This window comes from Trichechus manatus, unplaced genomic scaffold, assembly GCF_000243295.1.
Source record: "Trichechus manatus latirostris isolate Lorelei unplaced genomic scaffold, TriManLat1.0 scaffold00278, whole genome shotgun sequence".
Classification (NCBI taxonomy): domain Eukaryota; kingdom Metazoa; phylum Chordata; class Mammalia; order Sirenia; family Trichechidae; genus Trichechus; species Trichechus manatus.
Genome location: NW_004444214.1, coordinates 1,426,972 through 1,447,491, shown reverse-complemented (window position 1 = coordinate 1,447,491; position 20,520 = coordinate 1,426,972). Strand labels below are relative to the sequence as shown.

The 20,520-nt window shown below is 42.5% G+C and overlaps 1 long non-coding RNA gene across 5 annotated transcripts in view; it reads right to left on the bottom strand.

Moving 5' to 3' along the window:
- LOC111819145 (uncharacterized) overlaps positions 1-19,940 on the bottom strand; it is a 29,729-nt gene extending 9,789 nt beyond the window's left edge. Inside the window, exons 1-4 of one of the 5 annotated variants that reach the window (XR_002822905.1) lie at positions 19,765-19,940; positions 17,953-19,017; positions 6,169-6,235; positions 3,899-4,281 (exon numbers count right to left, since the gene is read on the bottom strand). This is a non-coding gene — a long non-coding RNA (uncharacterized LOC111819145). The remainder of the gene's footprint in view (positions 1-3,898; positions 4,282-6,168; positions 6,236-17,952; positions 19,018-19,764) is intronic. The other 4 variants (XR_002822906.1, XR_002822904.1, XR_002822907.1 and 1 more) reach the window with 4 other exon arrangements.
- Between the last annotated feature and the right edge of the window lie 580 nt (positions 19,941-20,520).

Genomic DNA, 20,520 nt, shown 5'->3' with positions numbered 1-20,520 from the left:
CTATATGACGATTAAAGGGTCAATACACCAGGAGGACATAACCATAATAAATATTTATGCACCCAATGACAGGGCTCCAAAATACATAAAACAAACTCTAACAGCATTGGAAAGAAAGACAGACAGCTCCATATCAATAGTAGAAGACTTCAACACACCACTTTCGGTAAAGGACAGAACATCCAGAAAGAAGGTCAATAAAGACACAGAAGATCTAAATGCCACAATCAACCAACTTGATCTCATAGACATATACCGAACACTCTACCCAGCGGCAGCCAAGTATACTTTCTTTTCCAACGCACATGGAACATTCTCCAGAATAGACCACATATTAGGCCATAAAGCAAGCCTTAACAAAATCCACAGCATCGAAATATTACAAAGCATCTTTTCTGACCATAAAGCCATAAAAGTGGAAATCAATAACAGAAAAAGCAAGGAAAAAAAATCAAACACATGCAAACTGAATAACACCTTGCTCAAAAACTACTGGGTTATAGAAGAAATTAAGGATGGAATAAAGAAAATCACAGAATCAAATGAGACCAGAACCTTTGGGACACAGCTAAGGCAGTGCTCAGAGGTCAATTTATAACAATAAATGCACACATCCAAAAAGAAGAAAGGGCCAAAATCAAAACATTAACCCTACAACTTGAACAAGTAGAAACAGAGCAGTAAAAGAAGCCGTTGGGCAGCAGAAGAAAGCAAATAATAAAAATCAGAGCAGAATTAAATGAAATAGAAAATAGAAAAATAATTGAAAGAGTTAACAAGACCAAAAGGTGGTTCTTTGCAAAGATCAACAAAATCAATAAACCACTGGCCAAACTGACAAAAGAAAAACAGGAGATGAAGCAAATAACCTGAAGAAAAGGAAGGTGAGAATGGTTGCGCAACACGAAGAATGTAACCAATTTCATTAAATTGTACATGTAGAAACTGTTGAATTGGTATATGTTTTGCCGTGTATATTTTCAACAACAAAAAAATTTATATTTATATATGTTTATATCTATTATATGTATGTATATATGTATTATATATGTATATAATATATACGTATACATACATATAATACATATATACATATATATAATAGATATATATTGGACTTCATCAAAATTAAAAACTTTTGTGCATCAAAAGACTTCATCAACAACCTAAATATTCATCAACAGATGAATGGATAAATAAATTGTGGTATATCCATAGAATGAAATATTGTTCAGCCACAAACAGAAATGAAGTTCTGATACATGCTGCAATGTGGATGTACCTTAAAAACATTATGCTAAGTGAACGAAGTCAGACACAAAAGGTCCCATAATGTAAGCTGTTTTTTTTTAATATGAAATGTCCAGAATAGGTAAATCCATAAAGACAGAAAGTAGATTTGTGGTTGCCAGGGGCTGGGCGAGTAGGGGAGTGATTGCTTAATGGGTACAAGGCTTTCTTACAGGGCAATGACAATGTTTTGGAACTAGACAAATATGATGGTTGCACAATGTGAATGTACTAAATGCCACTGAATTATACACTTTAAAATGGTTAATTTTCTGTTATGTGAATTTCCCCTCAATAAAAAACAAATTACTGCTAGTGAGTAGCAAGAGTCCAAACTCACCCCAGATCTTCCCAATTGCAGAGGCTACCATGTTTGCTGTTGGCCTTATACTTATTCATATCACTTGATCCTCAGCCACCCTGGTGGGTAGATGCAGACAGCCTCACAGCACATCCTGAGAGCTCAGTGACATAGTCCTTGTCACAAATACTATGCTAATGGCCGGAAATAAATAACCCAAAAAGATCATAGTCCGGTTGTCAGATAAGTGGTTTATGATATGAAAAAAAATCATTATCTTACTAAACGAAGGCCGAAACATACATAATGCATGAATATATGTGCCTGTGTGTGTCTTCAGGAAAAGAAAGGGGGTCGAGGCTGGGTGAAGTGCGGCAGAGGTGCAGGTAGAGAGGTGTGAGGGACAAAGAGACAGAGGACATATCTGCCACAGTGTGCTGGGTACAGACTCCAAAGAAATTAGATGTAATATAGCATCCTCCACTCAGCAGCTCTTACATCAAACCTTCTTGCCCTGGGAGTAAGGGATCAGGTGTGTGGAAGGATTATTGGAAAAGGGGTACTAACTGATAATACTGTTTAGTAACCCCTTCGTGCCCAAGGTACCCAAAGCAACTTAATTAAGACATGAAGATAACATAAGCACCTACTTTCTAAGGGTCTAAAATTGAGAGACTAGAGGTCACAGATTCAAGTCAAAGGCAAGAAGAGACATGTGGATGAAGGTAAAGTCCAGCTCTTACAACTTTCCAAAGGATAAGCCCTATTTATCAACATCTGACCAAAGACAAATAAATCCTGCACTTGAGCTATTTTTGTTGTGTAGGCAGCCATTTTTTGCATGATTTATGAAGGGATTTTGGCTTGAGGTTTTTTCTAACAGAGCTATCTATATGAAAGAGCTTCATCCTAGAGGAAGTCATTAATCAAAATATTACTGAATTTCTCGACTACCAAAGGTGTTTCAGCTAACCACGTGAGTATGAGTTTATCTCACAAGCCTGCCTCTGACTGCAGGCTTCTGGTGACCTGGGCTAGGTGATGCTCTTCAGATACGTTGTCTCCCTTCTCTTAGGCTGACCACACAGACAGGAGCTTCGCTCTCCTCAGTTGCATTGCTATCTGTCTGTTTTCCATGCTGTCTCTATCGTTTCTCAACATTGGGAAGATTCTAGTCTCCACTCCACCACTCCAAACCCACCCCCACCAGCTCACACGCAAAACACCTCATGTGTGTAATGGGGAGACCATCTCTGTTCTGATGCCATCCCACACTTGACTGGACAACTACTGACATGTGTGGAACATGCTGGGAAGCAGAGGACTGCAAAACAGAAAGCCTGTGCTGCACTCTGAGAACAAGTATCTGGGGCTGGGAAGACAACGGTGTGAGGTCCTTTGTTCCTCCCTTTCTTGTCAGATGCAAGAGCTTGACATCTTCTGCCAGGACACCCTAGCTGTTAAGAGGCTCATGGTTCCAATAACATTTCCACAGGACCTTATTTGCCTAGATTTCTGCTCCTGCCTCAAAGAAATCTCCTGAAGAGAGTCTTTCTGGTGAGGGACAAGGGGTTTCCCCCAGTCCAAGGATACCCTAGAATGTTGGCAAGTCACGGATCTGCCCCAGGAGCTAAACTACCCACCTCGGTTCAGGGCAGGGATTTCTGTGTGGGCTCAGCCAGGACCCTCTAGTATTAGTGGTTGGCAAACTAGGGTCCCTGGGCCAAATCCAGCCCAATGCCTGATTGTGTAAACAGAGTTTGTTGCTAGCCACACTCATTTGTTTACATATCATCTATAGCTGTTTTCACCCTATGAAGTAGAATACTTTGACCAATAACATATGGCCTATACAGTGTAAAATATCTGGCCCTTTGCATAAAAAGTTTGCTGACATTTATTGATAATAAGTCAGTAGCTAGTGAGTATTTATATTTAAGCTCACCCTGGCTCAGTCTTTCTTACCACAAGAAGGTGAAGCCTGGTAACACAGACACTGCTCAAATTAGCTTAATTTTATTATTCTCAAGAAGTAAAGTGTCAGATCTATTATAAATGCAATTCTAGGAACAAACTGAGCAAAAAGTACTAAAGCTACACACTTTTACTAACCTGTGCCCATCATTAAACTTACAGGTTTATTGGAGCATCAACCATTCAACTAATGACGGCTTTCCCCTGTAGCTCTCTTCTCTGCTGTATCACTGGTCATAGGGTTTTATTGGCAGCCCCACTCTTTCACATACTACTAATTTAAAATGTGTGAACTTGGTCACCTCCAATCTTTTTCCTAAGTAGGTTACTGACCTTGAGAGGTGAGAGGCTGCTCGCTCTCTCTTTCCCAGCCTGTTCTTGGTTACAGGCTGCCTGTTTGCACTGGCCTCTTCGCCTTCTCTTTGGTCATGGGCAGTGTCCCTGCTGTCTTGTTTCCTCGTTAGCACGCAGGACCCGCAGGGGGCTCTTAGCTTGTCCAGCACAGCTTCTTCAGGTAGGAGCAGAAGGACAGCATTAATATTTTGTGGAGAAATGTTTTTTGAAGGATCAACACCGGTCAAGAAGCACACCAGCTTCTGCAGGCAACTTTTCCTTTTCAGCCACTCAGATGCACTTCACACTCAGATATAGCTCTGTCCCTCTTGTTTTCCCAAGTTTCTACGACTTGAAAGGATGGTTCTCCGTCTCTGTTCTAACTTTAAATGAAAACAACACACAAAACACTTGAAGCTGGTTTCTTTGCCTTTTCTTCCTTTTTTTTTTTTTTTTTTGCCAATCAAAGCACTCTTGTTCAGAAGCCTCTTAAGTTCAGGAAGTTTTCTTATCTCTGACCATATCTAAACAAGTTTCAGTCCTACCTTCTACATACCCTTTTTCTTTTCTTTTTTTTTTTTGGCCTTCCATTCTCTGACAGAAAAAGTACATAAATTTGTGTTTGCTAAGAACTATCGCCACATGTTTAGCAGCTTCTGCGTAGTTCAAACAGTTTGCACTGGACTACTAACCTAAAGGTTGGCGTTTTGAACTCACCTAGTGGCACTGTGGAAGAAAGTCTTGGCAGTCACCTTCTGTAAAGATTACAGCCAAGAAAACCTGATGGAACAGTTCTACTCTGTAACACATGGGGTCGCCATGAGTCAGAATCGACTCGATGGCAAGGGGTTTGGTTTGGTATTGATGTCTTAGAAACACAATCATTTCTATGTCGTGCCAGAGGACAGCAAAGTTAGTTTTATTTATATATTAGGTTGTGAAGGTTTGCTATCCCTTTGATATATTAGGTTGTAGAGGTTAAACTGCCGTGAAGGATGGTGGTGGAGGTCAGAGTTCATGCAATTCATAGAAATACTGAGAAGAAAGGATGGCATTTGACTAACGAGGTGGCACTTGCCTGGGCTACCTGAACTGCACGCTTGGTGATGCCATCATAGGTGCAGATAGGCTCTCTCCTGCTGGACTACATTATGTCTGCAAGCATGGATCACGAAACTTAAATGCTGCCTATCCTTACACAAATGCCTACCAAAAAAAAAACACAAAAACCTAATCTACTGTCGCTGAGTCCATTCCAACTCATAGCAACCCTATAGGACAGAGTAGAACTGCTCTATAGGGTTTCCAAGGCTATAAATCTGTGGAAGCAGACTGCCACAGCTTTCTCCCACAGGGAAGCTGGTGGGTTTGAACTGCCAACCTTTCAGTTAGCAGCTGAGCACTTAACCACTGCACCACCAGGGCTTTTATGTCTGCTGAGTGTTTACTGTGTGCTGGAGGTAGCTTTCTAGAAACCTCCCTGACTTATGCCACCCCTTCCATGTGCACTGGCTGCCTCACTGTCCTCAGCAAAGGTCCAAGCCTCTCACTGACTACAAAGCCCGTCAAGACCTGCTCTCTGCCGTTTTTTCCAGTCTCTTGTCTTATAACTCTTCCGCTCACACCCACCCTACACTCTAGTCACACCTGCCATCTTACAATTGAGGAACAACTCTGATAGGGCAGGCTCTTTGCACACCTTTGCCTGCACTTCTCCATCCTTCTCCTGCCCAGCAGGGCTCAGCTCAGGCACGCGCCCTAAGTCCCCCAAGACTGGCTTAGACGTCACACCCGAAGAACCCCAAATATATCCTCACTGAAATGCTGATCACATCTGATTGTAATTGCCCATTTATTTGGTGCATTTCTTATTATAGCCTAATAAAACTCTCACAAAAAAACATCCAAACCCAGTGCCATCGAGTCAATTCGTACTCATAGCGACCAAATAGGACAGAGTAGAAAAGCCCAATAGGGTTTTAAAGCTGTAATATTTACAGAAACAGACTGCCAGATCTTTCTCACATAGAGTGGCTGGTGGGTTTGTACCACAGACATTTCAGTTAGCAGCCAAGCACTTAACCACTGCACCACCAGAACTTCTTAATAAATCCTTCAGGCAGGGATGAAGTTTTGCTCAGTTGCTGATCTGTCCCCAGAGTCTGGGATGGTGCCTGGCGTGTAGTGGGTGCTGATTGATATTTGCTGAATGAGGATGAAGCAATTAATTCCATCTGTTAGGTTTCACATGATGTATTCAGTATACTAACCACAATCCAGATTCCATCCTGTGTCCAACGTGTACTCTTCCTTTTGCCTCATCTTTCCATCTCCCTACTAATTAAGACATAAGATTAAGAATCATATACACGTTGATTTTGCAGGACAAACCCGAAGACAAAACTGATCTGATTTGGACCAGCTCTTCCTCATACTAACCTGAAGCATTCGCTGAAACAGTCTGTGTCTACATAGATTACTCACAACACACTGGACGCCATAGCCTATTGTAACAGATGCCACTTAAATCTATGGGATCTGGACTTGAAGGTTTGTGTTGCCTACTCTCTGATTCACAGAATCCAAAATTATGTAGGCTAGGTGCTTTGTCCAAATTATTCTATTTTTTAATAATCACTTCTTAATTCAGTGTTTACACATAAACATACATACATCATCATCACCCCCATCATCATCCTCACTATCACCCACATTCCATAAAGAAGCTATTGCTATTATCAAGAGGGGTAGAATGTTCACTGCTTTTGATGTTTCTCTGTAGGGGTCCATCCTTTCTGGTTTCTTTAGCTTCTTCTTGGAGGCTCCTGAAATCTTGTAATATAAAGAACCTAATAATTAGCTTTGTATCTGTTTCTGGAGGGACACAGGCATCCCAGTATCTTGGCCCCCATATTTGGAAAAGTAGTGAGGCCGAGTAAATACATCCACCACTCAGTGAGATGAACAAGATTCCTCCCTCCAACATTTTCTCAGTGACCCTTATCAAAAGCCTTTTCAGTAGTTTAAAAGTAAAAATATTCTCTAACAATACCACTTGTTGACAGAAATAGAAAGCAGAGCAAAACTCATGACATCACTGGATGCAGCATCACATAGCTGCCTCTTTTCTCTAAGGTTGCCGGGGCACCAGCTCATTGTTCTAGCAAACTGTAAGTAAAGGGAAAGAATCAAGCATTTAACCTGCCTTTCCTGTACAAATTGCATTTCAGGGTGACCAAATGGTTAGTGGAGGTAAGTTCCTGTTTATAAAAGAATTCATCCACAAAGTGGAAAAATAATAATAGATTTTTTTAAATCACAGTTTTGCAGCCCCTATTAAAACAATAAGGAGCTCTGGTAGCATAGTGGTTAAGCGCTCAGCTGCTAACAGAAAGGTCGGCAGTTCAAACCCATCAGCTGCTCCTTGGGAGAAAGATGTAGCAGTCTGCTTCTGTACAGATTACAGCCTTGGAAACCGTGTGGAGCAGTTCCAGTCTGTCCTATAGGGTCACTATGAGTTGGAATCTAATCGACTCAATGGCAGTGGATGGGTTATTAAAACAACGGATCAAGACAACAATCGTCAATGGATGCTAAAACCACTAGATGAAAGGTTAGTGGGTACCTTTATAATGAAAAGAACTGCTGATTGACAATACCTTAGTCCTCTGATGAACCTTAACATCACTAAGAGTGGGACAACCTGACATGAGGGGCCTCCTGATGTGATGCAATAGGAAGAAAACAGCCCCACCTGTACAGTTTTACCAAAGTAACTGAACCTGAGCCCAGGCAAGCCTCCAGAAAGAACTAATAGTTTATAGGAAATGCAGGGAATAGAAGAACAAGTTCAAGGGCACCATGAGGAAACAATTAACTGAATATAGAAAGAAAGAGATGCCACAAGACAAATGTCTCAAATTCTTAATAAACAAATGGCATTTATGATTAACAGATGACAATATCACTTAATCTAGTAAATGATAAAAAAAGCACTTGATAATTTTAAATATACTGTCCCAATAATAACTCATAGCAATTTTGGGATTTCCTTAACATGATATAGAAAATTGATTAGAAACTAAGAGCAAACATTCTGCTTAATGGTGAGACACTAGGAATCTCAATTAAATTCCTAAATAAGACAAGGAGGACCACTACCACTCTCTGTAATTAACATTGCTCTGAAAGTTTTAAATAATAGGTTAAGAAAAAGAAATCAGAATTATAAATATTGAAGAATAATTTAAAATGTATTATTTTTAGATGATCACCATGAGGATCAAATAAAAAAGGACAAGTTAAAACATTAAATAAGGTATCTAGCAAAATAATTTTATAAAACTCAGTGGTTTTGTTTTGTCATTTCCGAAAGATTAGCAAAAAGTACACACACACACATACATGTATGTATATATATGTCTGTATATGTACACATGGAGCCCTGGTGGCACAGTGGTTAAGAGTTTAGCTGCTAACCAAAAGGGTGGCAATTCAAATTCACCAGGCACTCTTTGGAAACCCTATGGGGTAGTTCCAAGGAAATGAGGGAATTATACATAGAGCTCTATAAATTCTATCAAAGGAATTTAAAAAAATTTAAAAAAGCCTTGAATAAGTGGAGGTAACATGCTATGCTCCTCTATGACAAGATTCAATTTTGGGAAACCATTTCAAAACTATTTAGAAATTTATATGGAATTGTATATAATCTCTAGTTACACTTTGGACCCCTGGTGGCACAGTGGTTAAGAGTTCGGCTGCTAACCAAAAGGTCAGCAGTTTGAATCTACTAGCCACTCCTTGGAAACCGTATGGGGCAGTTCTACTCTGTCCTATAGGGTTGCTATGAGTTGGAACCTACTGGACGACAATGGGTTTTTTAGTTACACTTCTGAGCATGTCAGGGTCAGTTCATGAAGCCACTTGTCATTGACTACACTTTACAAGTGATGCCAACGCCACTGGAGGCAGCCGGGGGTAGTTTTCCTCTGGTTCTTAGCGTGGTTTGTGTCTATGAATATTCGTAGAATAAAAATTCTTAATTAGTAGGATCTCTGTTTAAATGCGTAAGAATAGCACAGCATATTCTTAAAAAAGAAGAAAAATAGAGTTAGGGGTCTTGCACTACCAGATATTAAAATGCATTTAAAGCTACAATGTTAAGTGTTTTATTCTGTAGGAATAGAAGGTTTGGAAGCAGACTGAGGAGTTACAGAATTTCAGTATATGAAAATGATGACATTTCAGTTCAGTGGCAAAGAATTGATTGTCTAACACACAGTAATAGAGAAACTGACTCATCATGTGGACAGCCCTCATCATTGTGGACATCTGTCATTGCCTGGGCAGCTCAGCCTCTGCACACCCACGTGGTGTCAGAGAATCACTCATCTCAGGGCCAGATCCTCACCTCGTCAGCCTCCCATATTGCGTGGGTCTGGCCCGTGACCCAACGCCACACATGTCTTCTCTCATTTTGAATCAGAAGCTCGAGGGATTTGAAGGAGGGAGGAAGGAGGCAAGCCCGTAGGGTCCATTCTGGCCAGGGGGGCAGCAGGAGCCTCCAGAAAATATAGTGCAGATGTTCTGTCTGAAGCATTGGAGCCTGGTGTCCCACGTGGGCAGGGACATGCAGCAGTAGCTGTGGCTGAGTTGGGGTGCCGTCTGCACCAGGCCCACTGATGGCACCATTGGGGGACCTACTGCTGGCTGAGTAGCATTGAGTAAGCTTCCCCCTCAGGCCATTCAGTCTGTGACTTACTCCATATGCTTTCAATAAAGCCCGTCCTTGTAAGGGAGACTTATTTTGAGGCGCTACAACTAAGAACCCTAATTAATACATTCAGCTATTACCTCAGCATAAATTTCAAATCTTTTAATAATTTAAATGACAAAAAGACTCTAAAAAATTGGAGAATTTGTTTTATAAACCTAGAGTGGACATAGGTTTTTGGTTTTTATATAATACCAAAGCCAGGGAAAAATGTGATGGCCTTCCCTATATAAAAATTTGAAACTTTGGCATGGCAAACGTACAGTTACAAAGCGAAAAGGCAGGAAACACTGGAGAGTGGTATATGGAAGTTATGAAACAGGAATATGATTTTTTTTTTTAAATATAAAGTGCTTAAACATCAATGACCAAAAAACACAAACACTTCAATAGAAAAATTGTCAATGGATGCTAAATAGCAATGCACAAAAGAAGGAATGCAAATAGAAATGTATTTAATCTGACCAGTCGTAATAAATGAAAATAAAAACAATGGCATATTAATTTTTGCTTACCAGATTTGCCAGCACATAAACAAAAGGAATGGCAGTGACCACTGTTAACAAAACCAAAACTAAACCCATTGCTGCCGAGTCAATTCCGACTTACAGCAACTCTATAGGACAGAGTAGAACTGCCCCACAGAGTTTCCAAGGAGCACCTGGTGGATTTGAACTGCTGACTTTTGGTTAGCAGCTGTAGCTCTTAACCACTACACTACCAGGGTTAAGGGTGAGTGGAAATCTAAATGCCAAATGCTGTCGGTGGAGTATAATCTGATGATTGGTTTCTAAAGGGGAGTTAAGCAATGTGTATGAAAAGTCCACCTTATTCTAGTCTCTGACCCAGCAAAGCCACCTCAATGTACTCCTCCTAAGGAAGGATAAATTAAACAAATTCAGCAAAGATGTACATTTTAAAAAATGGGTACATGTTTATTACAATATGACTTACATTAATAAAACTTAGACACAGTCTTTGTATCTGTTACTAGTGGGCTGGCTAAATTAGTTGTGGTAAATCCACATGATGGAGTTCATTGATTATGCAGATCTTTATTTAGACAAGGAAAAACTCTACAGTATACTAAGTGAAGACCATTTTGCCACACGCACATCCCGGTAAAACCAGACAGTGCTGAGCCATTTGGACAAACAGTACCTGAAGCAGGGATCCGTGTCCTGCTCCTTAGGCTTCACTCAGGATTCCCTTGGCCCGGTCTTCTACTTCCTCCTCCGTTTAAAACCTTCTCTATCCTGATGATCTCACAGTTTCAAGGAAACAAATATTTGCAAGAAAGTTGTAAGGACTCCTGGCCTGGAGTATCAGGCTCTGGGCAGTACTAAGTTTTTCTCTGAGGTTTGTTCTCAATGACACCAGGAAGCACCAGACAGCTGTGGTTATGTGAACAGGCAGGGACATGTAGCTATCTGCTATCTCCTTCCCCAGCCCCAGTCCCCTGACAGAGCTCATTCCATCCCATTCTACGTAGACAAGCAGGGACATGCAACTGCTATCTTCTTCCAAGCCCTGTCTGTCAGCAGAGCTCATTCCATCCCCTTCTGTATTTGAACTTGAGTTTAAATCCTGATCCATCTTCCATGAGCTGTGGGGCCCCCAATCCTCAGCACGCTGATGGTAGCACAGACCCCTGCCTGAGACTTGGGGAGCACCCAGCAAGGCCAGCACTCCCCTACTGTCTTAGTCATCTAGTGCTGCTCTAAAAGAAATACCACTAGTGGATGACTTTAGCAAAGAGAAGTTTATTCTCTCACAGTCCAGTAGGCTGTAAGTCCAAATTTAGGACGTCAGCTCTGGGGAAGGCTTTCTTTGTTGGCTCTGGAGGAAGGTCTGTGTCATCAGTCTTCCCTTGGTCTCGGAGCTTCTCGGCTCAGGAATCTCAAATGCTTCTGGCACTGCTTTCTTGGTGGTATGAGGTTCCCATGTGTCTCTGCTCATTTCTCTCTTCTATATCTCAAAAGAGATTGGCTTAAGACACTATCTAATCTTGTAGACCTCATCAGCATAACTGCAGCTAATCCATCTTATTATATCATAGTGATGTAATAAGATTACAAAATAGTACACAATCATACAATACTGGGAATCGTGACCCAGCCAAGTTGACAGGTACTTTTGGGGGACACAATTCAATCCATGACACCTCCCCATGTTGCTCTTGGGAAAGTGTGCTTCACTCCTGGCAGGGCCGGTTGGAACCTTTCAAGACCCCAAGCACTGACAAGGTTACTTTGCCTCTTGTACTCCTGCATCTCATGTTATTTAAAAATAAATAAATTCTAAAACATATATGTGTTTACATGGAAACAGATTCTTCCCAGAGTTTTTCACTGCAGACTCCTGAGTTCTTTATGTTGTTGTTGCTGCTGTTGTTCCTCTCTTTTCTGGTGAACATTTAGTCTCCAATTGGGTGATAGAGTTTATATTTGAGCTCTTTAGTTAACATTTACACCACAGTCACTGTTCCCACAGCTGCCACAATGGCCAGGGCCTGGGAAAAAGCCCAGAGCCTCAGTTACACGATGAGCCACACCTCCCCAGAATCCGAATCCGACATGAAGGTTGTCTAAGGTAGTGAGGGCAACAACATGTCTTAGGCTCCCTGGTACACTTCCTATATGCACCTAGTTGAATTGGTGTGTTTTTAACAGTTCCCCATTTCATTCTCAAAAGTGTCTTGGTTTGGATGATAAACTCTATGATCATCCCAATAGCCATCTACATGGCTGTGGGTTTGAAGTCCCGTGTCCCAGGAAACCCTTCAGTCCTGGGCAAACCAGAGTGGTTGGTCACCTGGTACAGCAGTGGACAAGGTGGCTCAGGCCACATTCCCTCCTGGTAAGCTCCCTTGGAGACCATGATGTCATTCTCACCCAGCTATTGGGAGTGTAGTCTGCCTCTACAATACCCATCCAGGCACCTAGGCTGAGGCCTTGGGTCCAGGACTTTCTCTGGATGGAAGCTGGGAATTGGGTCTCTCTCTCCCCTATTCCCTTCTCCTTGTCGCCATGACTCCAGTAACATCAAAGAAAGTGCTCCATGGGAAACTGACCCCTTGGTGTTTTTCTAAGCTGCTGTATCAGTAATCAGCAGAATTAATCTTGTTGCTAGAGGGGAAATATTAGGCAGTTTGGTCACGGGATAGCCATGCTGTTTGTGCCTGAACAAAGGCACCTTCCTCTTAGCCCCCTACCCCTTTTCCCGTGCATTCCAGCATTCAGACACTCTGGTTTTTGCTATATAAGCCCTGGGTTCTTTTGTCCCTTTGTTTCCTCACCCACAATGCATCGAGGGGCATGCGTAGAGGTGACTAAATGTCTCACCGTTGGACGGAAGCCTTTTTGGGGGGATTGGCTTGGGATAAACCCTGCTGTGTTTGTCATCATCTTGACTACCATGTAAGTAATAAAGGCCTGTGACCACATCAGCGACTAGTGTCAATTATTCATTCTGATCCAAAGAGACTTGCACTGTCTGATTTATTTCACCATCCCTCAGCGGGATTACCCGTATCAGTGGAAAGCTTCTAACAATGTAGGGTCACAGAAGTAGGGCCTCTTTCTGGCACGTGGAAGTTGCCTACCCTGCCCAAAAGACTGGGGGTGCTATATACCACCCAGTGCTGGGAAGGGCAGGCTGGGTCTACCAGAAAAATCATGCTTCTATATCTCTTAAGAGCACCAGTGGTGCAGTGGTTAAAGTGCTCAGATGTTGACCAAAAGGTTGGCAGTTCGAACCCACTAGCCGCTCCATGAGAGAAAGGTGTGGCAGTCTGCTTCTGTAAAGATTTACAGCCTTGGAAACCCTATGAGCCAGTTCTACTCTGCCCTATAGGGTCCCTATGAGTTAGAATCAATGTGATGGCAATGGGATTGGTTTTTGGTTTATTGTCGGTCTCAAAGGGGCCCTGGAGGCACATTTGTCAAGAACTTAGCTGCTAAGGTGGGTGGTTCGAACCCACCAGCCACACTTCAGGAGAAAGACCTGGTGACCTGCTCCCATAGAGATTACAGCCTTGGAAACCCTATAGGACAGTTCTACTCTGTTCTATAAGGTTGCTATGATTTGGAATCGACTCGATGGCAACAGATTGTCTGTCTCTGGGTTCTCCGACTTGACTATGCGTTCCTTAGTGCAAAGACTGTCTTGTCCACAGCTGTGTCGATGGTGACCAACCTCCTGGTTTCCCTGAGACCAGAGGTTTACTGGGTCATGGGACTTTTGGTGCTAAAATTGGAATAGTCACAGGGAAACCAAGATAGTCGAGCTGTATCCCCAAAGCCAAAAGCAGGGCTGAGCACATAGCAGGCACTCAATACACAGTTGTTGATCCTAACTCTGGATCTTCGCTCTTACTTTGCAGGTTTGTTCTTAGCGTGAAAGGAGGAAAAAGAAGGTGCTAAAAAGCCCAAATGGTGCTCAAAAATTCTAGTCTCGCCTCAAAGGGAGAGTGTAAGGCCTCCTCCTTTGGGCTCTGGCTCAGTCCCCTGAGGAGACAGGATGCTGTGGCTGCCAGAAGTGTCTGCCTGTCAGACCAGCACATTCCCCCTGCTCTGTTCTCTCCTAGATTTTTGAGCAGGCCCCCTGGGTGTTACATTCATCAGAATCCCCACAGCAGGATTTCAAGTCAGATCCCACCAATGAAAGGAACTTGCATGAGGTTTGGCAATAAGAAGAGAAGCCAAATTTAATTTCTGTCCAACTGATGTCAGACTCTGCAAATTTATGCGTATCGTTCCTTAGCTGTGGTAGGCAGACATAGGTGTTTTGAGAGATAGGAGGTTTGAAACAAATCCTCCTGGATTTTTCTGGAAAGTCTCTGCACTTGTGCTGGAGGTGGCTACTGATGGGCTGGAGTTCCTAAGTGCCTAGAACCTCCCAGCTTCTTGAAATCTCAAAGTAAACCTGAGTGTGGTAGGAGGCCACTCTCCTCCAGGTCTAGGCCTCTGGGTTTCGGTTCTGCAGCTGCCTAATCCCCTGTCCTCAATTCCTTCCTGCTCAAATGTCTGGATTTCATTCCATTTTCCTGCCTGACCCCTGCCTGGCCCCTCAGACCCCAAACACTTTGTTCACTACTGCTAGCAAGGGCCGGTTAGTGAGGGGCCTCGCTGAGAGGGGTCCTGTGTCAGTGGGCTGCTCTCATCTCACTCTGTGAGGTCCAGAGCCCACTGCTTCTTCCTCCATTCCAGGAACTAGACACACATGGCCCTCTCATCCTCTGTCTAAGATGGTGGCCATGGCTCTGAGGAAAAGATTTAGAGGCAGAAAAACATGAACTGCTTCTTTTTGTGTTTTTACCAGCAAGGAAAACTTTCTACAGCAAACACCACTCCCCCATGCCATATTGGCCAGAACTGGGCATGTCTACCTGCTTTATCTGCTGCTAATCACACATCAAGCCATCCCCAAAATTTAGAGGCATAAACAACAACAACTGATTATTTCTCATGAATCTGTGTGTGGTTGGCAATCGGGGTGTTCTGCTGCTGCTCTTACCTCTTGTCTCTAAGTCTGTCTGTACTGATCTTTCTGTTTCTGTCTCCTCTTTCCCATTTTTTTCTCTCTCTCATAGCTGTCAGATTGAGGCTTGCAAAATTTGACAGTCTGGACTAGCTACCTTCCCGGTTTGGGCCCTGTACCTGTCTCTTGTACTTTCTTCTGCTGATTGTTCTTGTGTGTGTCTAGCCTTTTCCTTACATTGATCACTAGGGTTTGGGCTTAAGGGAAGAGGTCAAGGAAGGTTTCCACCTTCTCTGGAAAGCTAGCCTACCTTCAGTAAAAGAGTTTCTTCCTTAGGGTTCCACCCAGCTGGCTAGGGTTCTGCGTGGGCTTGTGGGTCAAACAATCAGCTAATATAAACATGCCTTGCTTGGCACAGCAGAGCTATTCTCTTCAGGGACACCATAGGAGGGGAGGCTACATTGGGGCATAATTTAGGTATCACTGGCTGTATGAGTTTCCTATTGCTGCTGTAACAAATTACCACAAACATTGTTTTAAAGCAACACAAACGTATTATCTCACAGTTCTGGAGGTTAAAATCTGACACGGGTCTCACTGGGCTAAAATCAACTATCAGCAGGACTGCGTTTCCTTCTGGAGGCTCCAGGGGAGAATCCGCTTCCATACCTTTTCCAGCTTCTAGGAGCCTCCTAGACCTCCCTGGCTTGTGCACCTTCCTCCAGCTTTAAAGCCAGCAGCGCAGCATCTGCAAGTCTCTCTCTCTTTCTGATTTCTGTTTCCATTGTCACATCTCTCTCTTTCTTTGGGCTCCTGCCTCCCTCTTATAAAGACCTCTATGATCACTTTAAGGAGCCCTGGTAGTGCAGTAGTTAAGCATTCGGATGCTAACTGAAAGGTCAGCAGTTGGAACCTACCAGCCGCTCTGTGGGAGGAAGATGTGGCAGTCTGCTTCTGTAAATATATTCTATGGGGCAGTTCTACACTGTCCAATAGGGTCACTATGAGTTGGAATCCACTCAACAGCAACAGGTTTATGGTTACTTTGGACCCGCCCAGGTAATCCAGGATCATCTCACATCTCAAGGTCTTTAACTTAATCACATCTGCAAAATCCCTTTTGCCATGTAAACTAAAATAATCACGGGTCCCAGGGATTAGGACATGGACATTTTGGGGGGCTTTATTCTGGCTACCACTCCAGCCAATACAAATTAATTGATTTCCTTCCTTCTTCCCCAAAGCATTCACTCTGGCTTATTCAGAGCCATAGAGCTTGGTGCACAAAAAGGTACTGTCATCTGGGAAAATTCATTGATCCATGGTAGTCAGCACTGTGTTTTGACATTCTGTTGGCTGAGGGACAAGACAATTTGTGGAAAGAAATCATAAAAAAGAGAGGTAGAAAGAAGAAAACATTTAGACTAAAGTTAAGCAATACATGTGTATTTAATTTGTTATTAACTAAAGATACTGATTCATTAAAATATTTCCTGTTCAAATGTTTTTAGATTTGTTACTTTCTGATAATGGGATTCTGGGCTACCATGGGTTCACAGAGGTTAGTATCCGAGCGCACAAGACAAAAAAATGAGAAGATGATGACAAATTTGGGCTAAATTTCTATCTCAAAGTAAAATACATAATTGTATACATAATTTGATACATTTGGCTTGTTTTATGTCACTTTGCTAAGTGTCCCGTACTTAAATCTTCTCTGCTATTTCAACCACATTTTCTGCTTCTCTCATTCTTTAATTTATGCATATTGACTTCTTTGACTTCTCTAGGGACCTGTTCAATTCCTCCTTCTTGTACTGTTTCTCTTCTTCATTCTGAGCATCATTAAGCCTTTCTCACTCTTAATTTTCTCTCAGAGGAGCAATTTCACCACTTCAGTGCCCTAAATAAAAAGCTGAGATGTCCTCAAAGTTCTAAGTTGCATCACAGGCAAAATTTGCCTTGTAGTACAACTATTCAATCAGATCGTTCCTTTACAAACATTGATCAGGTTTCAGGCTTCTGCATAAACAGACGAAAAGTCTTTGTTTTCCTGCATTTATTACAACCAGAAATTATCTATTACTTTTTTAACCAGGATGCTAAGACCCTCAGGCTTACACATTAATATCCAGGACACCCTTCACTCATGGAGGCTGCGAAGCCCACCTCCTCGTGCCTGGGCTCACCCTTGAGACCATCCTTGCGTGGTCCTTTTGGATCCCTCATATTCAGCCATCAAACACTGCAGAATCTCCAGGAAAATACTCATAGAGGCAACTTCTTCCTCCCCACCTCCATGCTCATCCTCCTGGGGCTCAAAGCCTCCAATGTAGGACAACAAACTCACATGCCTAACTCGCCCTACAAACTGTCCTCAGGTCAACTCTCCGAATTACTGCTTTCTGATAACAATACTGAGAGGAAGGGCCATACTAATTATACCACTTACTCTTCCAACTATAAACATCAGAGGGAATGACTACTGAATGGTTACTCGTGCCCAACACTTGTCTAATGTGTTACATGTTTTCCTTCATTTGCTTAAACATCTTATAGATTAGGAATTGCTGTTATTCTCCCACTATTTTGATGCAACTGAGGCAGAGTTGGGATAAGTAATTTGCCCAAAGTCCCCCACACCTTTTAGGTAGCAAAGCTAGAATTTGAACCCAAGTGCCCAACTCTAGAGCCCACGCTCTTAACCTCAACACTAAATCACCCGCCTGTAGGAGTTAGATTTTTTTCCCCACTCAGCAGATAGTGACATGAGCCTCCTGGAAGTTAAGACACTTACCTAAAGTTCCAAAGTTAATTGCCACAATACCATACTGCCTTTCTTCTGTGATACTCCTCAGATCAGAAATGTCTGTTGGCAAGTGACTTCCTCTGGCAATGTTTCCCAAAGTGCATCCTCTGATCGCCATAAGCCATTCCAGAAAATGTGGATTTTGTGAACAAACAAGTTTGAGGAACTGCTCATTTTGTTCCTTTTTTGGAGAGAAATCACTCAAAGCAGCATATTAAAGGCTCTGCAAACCCAGCAGCAAAGAAACCAATTGAACTTAGTTTAACCCTCTATTTCTCGAACTAATTGACTGTGAAATTGTATTTTTATCTATCACCTTTTAGCATATACCACTGAACACACTTTGGAAAAATGCTATGCAATAGATTCAAGCACCACAGCTTCACTTTCAAAGTCTTACAGAGTCCTCCCCCTTCTTTACCTGTCCTATGTCATTTCTCATTTCCCTCACTGCATGAACACTTCCCTCCAGCCACTTTGCTCACGACAGCCTCTTTAAAACAGCATTCCATTTCCACTTTCACACAGACACATGGTGTGGAAGAGTGCAGACACAATCCTGCGTCTCTGACACGGCTGCAGATGCTTTCGTTTGATTTTGTGTTTTACAAAAGGCATACGATGCCCTTCACAATTTGTCCAGAGGGGATCCTCATGGGTCCATGTCTTAGCACCCCCAGGGCTGCTGTAACAAAAGACTACAAAGTGGATGGCTTTAAAGAACAGAAATGCATTATCTCACAGTTCAGGGGACTGAAGTCCGGAATTCAAGTGTCCATGCCCTCTTACTTTTGACTCTCTAAACATCTGCTGGCCTCGGGCGTCTCTTGGCATCCCTTGGCTTGAAGATAGATACTCACATGCTGTCTTCCCCTGGTGTGTGTGATTCTGTTTCCATGTCTGTCCTTCTGTTTTATAAAATTCCACTCAGAAGTGATTAGGATTAGGACTGCGGTGAGCCGAGGATGAAAAATCAAAGTAAGTTCGTGCAAGGCTATAGCTCTCGGGAAATAATTGCTATTATCCAGCAGCAAGACCACAAGCTTTTATTACCTACACAGTAATAAGGATGAAGAGAAACTGGGTAAGATTTATCTTGGACTGGTACCCCCAATAGGTCCCCATTCCAAGGTGAGATGACAAGGAAACTTCTTCTATGCTGGCCCCTTAATGCGTTATAGCCGAAGGAACAAAGGGACAAAGGGACCCAAGGGTTATGTAGTATGAACCCGGAGTGGTATATGTGCCGGAAAGCATGGGAAAAGGGGGAAAGGGAGAAAGAGGAAGGCGCCTCTTGACACAATCTGGGCTCAGGGTGCGTGATGGTCTTGCGGTTATTACCCCCAGCCCTGATGGTATCAAAGGAAGAACATTCCCTACCCTTCTTGGATGTAAGATTAGATCTTGCCAGCGTACAGTTAGGTAGTTAATCACATACCTTACCCCTAAGGCACTAGGGGAGCAAACTGGCTTCCCCTAGGGCACATTCTTTCTCTACAGATTCAGTGTAAGGGTCATGCAGATGGTCAGAGGAGAAACTGCTTCTGCTGCCTTGCAAGGACCCACCCTACTCTGGTATGACTTTGATAATCTAACTGATAACATCTGCAAAGAAAAATGCTATTCCCACAAACAAGGTCACAATCACCTGGGCAGGGGCTAGGACTTTAACAACTCTCTTTAAGGGACACAATTCAATCCATAACAATCTCCAAATTATACACTCAAGTCACACAAACCATTTTCTTTCAACCTCTGAGAAATGGCCCTCCCATCTGGGCCTGGTGGACTTCTACTTACCCCTCTGGAAGAGAAGAGAGACACAAGTGCTTGAGGTGGGAAGTGTCCTGACCTAAGAATTGCCTACTGCAACTCCAGGTGAACTCAGGTAAAGTGAGAGAATGTGGGCTGGAGCATAGTAGCATCTCCTACAGCAGACTGTGAGAGAACTAGCCTCTCCTATACTGCTAGTGGGGCAGGGAAATGCCTCAGCAAAAAAAATTTGCAAGGAACTAGCAAAACTACGTATGTGTCGCCCTTTGACCCAGCAATTCTAGGAATTTGCTTTGAAGATATACCTCCGTAAGTACAAAGCAACATAAGAATAGGTTTTTCATAGTTGTGGCATTATTTATAATAGAAAAATACTGAAAACAGCGTATGCTCATCTATGAGAAACCGAACTACTATGGCACACCCACGTAATGGAGTTCTAAAAAAGAAAAATGAGGAAGGTTCCTATTAACTAAGATAGAGTGACTTGCAGGGTATATTTTAAATGAAAACACAAAGTACAAAAGAGTATATATAGCATGCTACCATTTCTGTAACAAGAAAAGGGAAAATTAAAAAAAAATGTGTATTTGCTTGTTTTGCAAAAAGACACATAGAAAGAATAAACCATAAACTAATGAAAACATTCACATGTGTGTGGAGGTTGGTGGAAAGGGGGTGAGGGAGCAAAGACAGGAATGAGACTTCTCTGAGTGTACCTCTTTCTATGATTTTGACTTTTAAACTACACATATGCTTTGCATATAAAAAATTTAAATGAAA